The following is a 6,923-nucleotide window of genomic DNA, read 5'->3' on the forward strand; positions in this document are numbered from 1 at the left end:
ACCCTCATGTATCTGAACCTAATTATCCTCCCAAAGCACTCATCTTCAAATACCATCACACTACGTATCAGGAATGGAACATATGAATGTTAAACATTCAACATGGACTGAATTTACTAGGCACAAATTATATCATATTTTATATGCTATATCTAGACAAACTAGCTGAATATGAATCATAAATTTCTGGGTTGTTACTATTTTCTTCTCATGCCAGTGGGGAGCAGATTTGCAGAGTGTCTTTAGGCTGAACTGGAGATTCCAAAAGTATCTCCATCTTTTGGCAAGATTGAGGGAGGACCCTAATCTTCCTCATCATTTGATGATTTATTTGTATTTTTAAATCACATACTAAAAATGTTCAGCAAAGTTATAGGATATAAGATCAACATACAAAAATCAATTGTATTTTTATGTGCCACCAATGGAGAATTGAAAAAATGAAATTAAGAAAATGATTTCATTTACAATAGCATCAAAAAGAGCAAAATGCTTAGGAATACATTTACCTGAAGAAGTGTAAAGCTCATAAACTGAAAGCTACAGAACATTATTAAAATAAATTTTAAAAGATCTAAAGAAATGGAGAGAAAACCCAGGTTCATGGATCAAGATTTGATATTATTAAGATGGTAACTCTTCCCCAAACTGACCTATAGATTCAATGAAATTCTTATCAAAATCTTAGCTGCTACTTTCATAATAATTAATAAGCTCAATCTAAAATCATATAGAAATTTAAGGACCTAGAATTGCCGAAAGAGTCTTATTAAAGAAGAACAAAGTTAGACAATTCACTTAACCATTAAGATCATGTGCTACTGCATAAGGATAGACATATAAGTCAGGTGGGGCCTGTAGCTCAGTGGGTAGGGTGCCAGCCACATACACCAAGGCTGGCAGGCTCGAATCCAGCCCAGGCCAGCTAGAGCACAAAGACAACTGCCAGAGAAAAATAGCTGGATGTTGTGCCAGGCACCTGTAGTCCACCTACTTGGGAGGCTGTGGCAAGAGAATAGCTTAAAACCAAGAGTTTGAAGTTGCTGTGAGCTGTGATGTCACAGCACTCTATCCAGGGTGATAGCTTGGCACTCTGTCTCAGAAAAAATAAATAAATAAAAAGTTCAATGAAATAGAATTGCAAGCCCATAAAGAAGCCTCTGTATTTATGATTAATTGATTTTCAATAAGAATTCCAAGAAAATTCAATGGGCAAATGTTAGACTTTCATGTAGGGTATCCACATACAGAAGAATGTAGTTGGATCTCTTTTTTACATCATACACAAAAATTAACTCAAAATGGATTATAGACCTAAAATTAAGTGCTGAAATTTTAAAACTGTTAGAAGAAAGCATGGCAGTAAGTCTGCATGACTTTGGGTCAGGCAATGGTGTCTTAGATTTATTGCCAAAAGCACATAGAGCAAAAGAAAACACAGATTCATGTTGGCCATGTTGGGCTAGGGGAAGAACAAAATAGGGAATGATTGGGGCAGCGCCTGTGGCTCAGAGGAGTAAGGCGCCGACCCCATATGCCAGAGGTGGTGGGTTCAAACTCAGTCCTGGCCAAAAACTGAAAAAAAAAAAAAAAAAAATAGGGAATGATTGCTAAAGGATGCTGGGTTTCTTAAGGTTGATGAAATGTTCTGGAATTAGGTAGTGGTGGTGTTTGCAGAAGTTTATGAATATATTTTAAAAATTACTGAATTATAACACATTAAAAGAGCAAACTTTATGGTATATAAAGTAAATATCTGAAAAGTTCTTTTTAAAAAATCACATTTATAAGACTGTATATTTGGAAAATAAAAGTGAGTAAAAAAAACAGCCAAAAATCCCACACCCTGGGAACAATTTAATGAATTTCCTTCTAGCATTTTATTATGTGTATATTTTACTATTTATGATCAGCATATACTTTGGACTTTGTATTCTGATATTTTTTCATTTTACATTAGTTCTAATTTTTTTTTCACTTTTCCTCCTACTCTTTCTTTTTTCAGATCTTCCTAAATTTATTTCTACTCACTTGTGTGTGTATTTAGTTCTGTCTATTATTTCACATATGTAGACTAATGTATCCACCACCATAGTCAAGAAACTAAATGAGTCCATCACCTGTTGCTCTGTTAAAATTATACCCACCTATGACCCAGCATCCTTCATCCCTAGCAAACACTAATGGGTCTTCCATTTCTAAATTTTGAAACATATTATATAAATGTGCTTTCTAGTCTTGATAACTATCCTTGACAATAACCACTTAATTTCCACAATGGTTATACCACATTTTACTTAACATTTGCTTTATTTCCATTTTTTTGCTACTATAAAAATACAGTGATAAGTATCTTTGTGCATATAGTTTTTCTCAGCATATGGATTATTTCCTTAGAGTAGTTTTTAAAAAGCAAAGTGTTAATGCTATGTCAAAATTTATGAACATTTCCTGATCCACAATGAATGTCAAATTTCCCTTAGAAAGAGTTTCTCTGTTTTATCCTTTAGGATGAAACACATTCCATTAACTACTGTATAACCAGGTAACTCACATTACCACTAACATGCCCAGAGAATTTTCTACACACCTCACATGTACAAATTCATCCTGACCTTGGAGAAACTGGCCACGTGCAATTGAGTGGGTGATAGTAAGCATTTAATTGGTTATGAACAGGTGAACTGCACAATTGATTACCCAAACCTCTGCCTCTTCTTTAATTAATCACAGGTCTTTATAAGAATCATGTTATAGAGGAACTCGCCACTTACAGAACAAGGAAGGTATCACGAATAGGAAAGGATGGCGGAGGTAAAGATAAGCATAGACAGAAAAAAGGTGAGACTATCATTTCAGAGCAAGGGCCTATTCCCTTAGGCCTGGGGATTTCACATCATGGCAGTGCCCTCTAAAGTTTCCTCCTGTCTGAGCATTTAAACAATCAAAGTACAACCTTAATTTCTAGGCCTACACTTTTAAAAGGTTCTGTAATTTCTAAATGAACCAGCTTTCCTTGTGCCAGGACCCTCTAGACTTTGCAAGTCACCTTTGGAAAACACCCTCCTCTACTCCTAGCCAAGAGTTTTCTACAAGATTTCACAAAGAAGGTTTTGTTGTTGGCCTAGTGTTTCACTTGACCATCCATATCACATGGCAATCCACAGTCGTCTTTGAGTTTAAGAAAGGAGCCATTTTCTCACTTATTTCAATGCAGAATTGAGTCTAAGACCCCATGCTAGGTGGTCCACCAAAAACAAATGGTGGCGTCAAGTTGAACTGTCATCTTTTGCAACATGAGCTTTCTGGAAGAGAAGCTTAAGGCAAATCACCAACTGGCATAGCATTCTAATTTCTGACAGGTGTATTAAACACAGTGTTTCATTTCCACACACCCATATCCTCAATTCACTTTTGCATACATAATTGATGTGCTTATTTCATAGTTCACATTGGTGAAATTTCCTGGGTAGATTCAGTTAGAGTTTTGATTGGCTGAACTCTAAACTGGTTATATTCTTTCAGACTCAGTCTAGGAGGAGTCTGTCTTTCTACCATAAATGTAAAGATGTTTGCCTTGTATCACTATTTTCTTTTTCTTGAGTTTGAAAGGTCTATGGGTCATAAATTCTTATCATCACAGCTTTTGGGGAAGATTCTTATAATTTATTTATTTATTTATTTATTTATTTATTTTTTTAGAGACAGAGTCTCATTTTGTCACCCTTGGTAGAGTGCTGTGGCATCGCAGCTCACAGCAACCTCCAGCTCTTGGGCTTAGGTGATTCTCTTGCCTCAACCTCCCAAGTAGCTGGGACTACAGGCACCTGCCACAATGCTTGGCTTTTTTTTTTTATTATTAAATCATAGCTGTGTCTATTAATGCAATCATGGGGTACAATGTACTAGTTTTATATACAATTTGAAATATTTTCATGAAACTGGTTAACGTAGCCTTCATGGCATTTTCTTAGTTATTGTGTTTAGACATTTATATTCTACACCTAGTAAATTTCACATGTACCATCGTAAGATGCACCATAGATGTAGTCCCACCAATTACCCTTCCTCTACCATCCTTCCCCCCCTCCCTTTTCCCCTTCTTCTTGGGCTATAATTGGGTTATAGCTTTCATAAGAAAGCTATAAATTGGTTTCATAGTAAGGCTGAGTACATTGGATACTTTTTCTTCCATTCTTGAGATACTTCACTAGGAAGAATATGTTCTAGCTCCATCCATGTAAACATGAAAGAGGTAAAGTCTCCATCTTAATTTAAGGCTGCATAATATTCCATGGCATACATATACCACAATTTATTGATCTATTCATGGGTCAATGGGCACTTGGGCTTCTTCCATGACTTAGCAATTATGAATTGAATGTCTGGCTATTTTTTATTGCAGTTTGGCTGGAGCCAGGATCAAACTCATCACCCTCATTGTATGGGGCTGGCACCCTACTCACTGAGCCACAGGTGCCACCCATAATTTATTCATTAATACCTTTGAATGCAGGCTAATATAGTCTATCGTTCTTTGTGTTTTCAGAATCACTCTTGATTCTGCATCTTTGAATACATTCAATTAAGATTCTTCTCCAGGATTCCCATTCTATACCTCTTTATTTTCATTCATTTCAAACATTTTTCTATCTGCAAATATAGAATCACTTCTAGTCCCTAATATCAGAATAGTAAATCATTACATAATAGTAATGTTATTTTTCTAACACCTCAATTGAGTTTTTATTAATTTATTCTACAACTTATTTTTTTTTTTGAGTGGCTACTATGTTCCTTGCAGTTTGCTGAGCCAGTAGTAAAGAAAAAGAAATTGTATCCCCACGTTTGTCAATTTATAGTCTGACAGAGATGCCAGAAAAGCATAAAAAGAACAAGATTTTTTAAAAAAGAAAGCAAAACTGTAACTGTCATAAATTCTCTGAAGGAAAAGTTTATGGTGCTGGCATAGTGCATAAGAGGAGACTATGACCTGGTTAGGGAAATCAAAGGAGGCTTCTCTAAGGAAGTGACACTGCCATGGGACATGAAGGATAAATAGGAGTTACATTCATGTATGTGGAAGAAGAGGTAAGAATGTTCCAGGCAAAGGGAACAGAGTGTGCAAGCTTTGTCATAGGAACTGAAAGTGTTCAAGCCCCTGAACAAAGGTCAGTGTGGCTGAGGTATGTGGAGGAAGGCAGTACAGAAAGAGGTAAGTTTGGTGAAGAAAGCAGTGGCCACATTAATAATCATCTTCATCCTAGGAGCAGTAACATTAATTTTAATTATTACTGTCGTAAAGGTGCAAATGTTGATAATATATAACCATTAGGATCATTATCTAAGCTTTTGATTTTGCAGTATCCAACAACAAATTTAAATTAAAAACCTCATATGTCCTAAAGTAGTTACAGGTGTTATATTTGCTGTCTGCATATGATTTTTCTTGCATTTGATATTGGAAGTATTATTCTCAAGTACTCAAGAATATTTTTTGATTCTGTATTTGCCTTACCTAATCTTCTATCATAGTGATGCCTACCACAGTCCTTCCTGCTTATCTGATGTTCAGTAAGTGCTTACAGAATGGTAAGTGACAAAAAGAGTGAGTCTGAGGCCACTAAGTGAAGAGGTCATTAAGAGAGCTATGCTCTGATATTCATCCACAAATTCATTTATGATATAACCAAAGCAAAAGAAAATGGGGCTCTGAGCATTATTTCTAACTGAAATATCATTACTACTTCTTAAATAGACTTCTACATTCTAAAATGATTCCATCTCTTTTTACATTCACTGCATTGCTGTTATTTGGTTGGGTGTTGACTGATGTAATCAGAGTAGACAGCATACCCATCTGTTTCCAAGATGTCTCTTGCCATAGGAATGTGAGCGTGTGAAACATCAAACAGCATTGCAATAGATCCCACACTCCTGTATTTGAGATAATTGTTTCCCCAGAGTAGTGGGAGGCTTTATAATAACTTGGCTAAAACCTGTGAATCTAGTTAAGCTCATTTCATCCTGCAAACCTTTATGGAATGGTTTCTATGTGCAAGACACTGTCTCACATGAGCCGAGAGATAGAAAGATGAATGAGCTATAACTCTGGCCCTTTTGAGGAACTCACAATTCCATGCCCAAATATAACTTTAATTCAAAGCAGATGTGAGATTTGTTGTAGTAATTAGACACATGAAAACCTTTAGGAGTGAATGTGAAAGAACTCTGGCTGAAGGTATGCTTGGCCTTAGTCTAAATCCACTTATATTTTGACAAAATTAGTTTATTCAACAGTATCTATTGAGTCCTAAGTTTTGTGTTTGGTCCTGGAATTAAGAAGGAGCCCATAGCCTACTGATAGAAACATATAAATAGATTACTATGATAAAATGTGGCAACTATGATATCAGAGGCATGTGAAGGATTCTAAGGAAGCACAGAGGAGGAAGCTTGGAGCACAGGATGGAGCTGAACTACCAGCAGAACTGGTAGAAATTGTGTCCTAAAGAATGAGTCAGCAAAGAACAGTTTGACAGAGGGAAGGACACTGAAAACTGCAGGAAAAGAGTGTGCAAAGACACAAAGAAGAAAAACTTTGCCATGTTTGGGGAACAAGTAGTCATCTGGATTCCAGAAGAATAGTGTGTATAAAGGAGATAGAAGGAGGTGAGGCTAGAGAGTGTGCTTACAGGAAAATTCTAAGCTGCCTTGTGGAATTTGGACATTATCTTATAGTGACGCTATGAATTGTAGACAGTGGCATGATGTAGTCCGCATTTTAGAGGATGCACAGAATAAAGGGGGCTGGAGCAAGGAGATGAGACAGAGGCCAATGCACTGACCCCGCAGGAAGAGCTGAGGGAAGGGCCAGAGTGGCAGCATCAGCATTGCTGTCCACCTGTTTCACTATCCCACAC

The sequence above is a fragment of the Otolemur garnettii genome, unplaced genomic scaffold, assembly GCF_000181295.1.
Source record: "Otolemur garnettii isolate 467f Iridium unplaced genomic scaffold, OtoGar3 scaffold00015, whole genome shotgun sequence".
Lineage (NCBI taxonomy): Eukaryota > Metazoa > Chordata > Mammalia > Primates > Galagidae > Otolemur > Otolemur garnettii.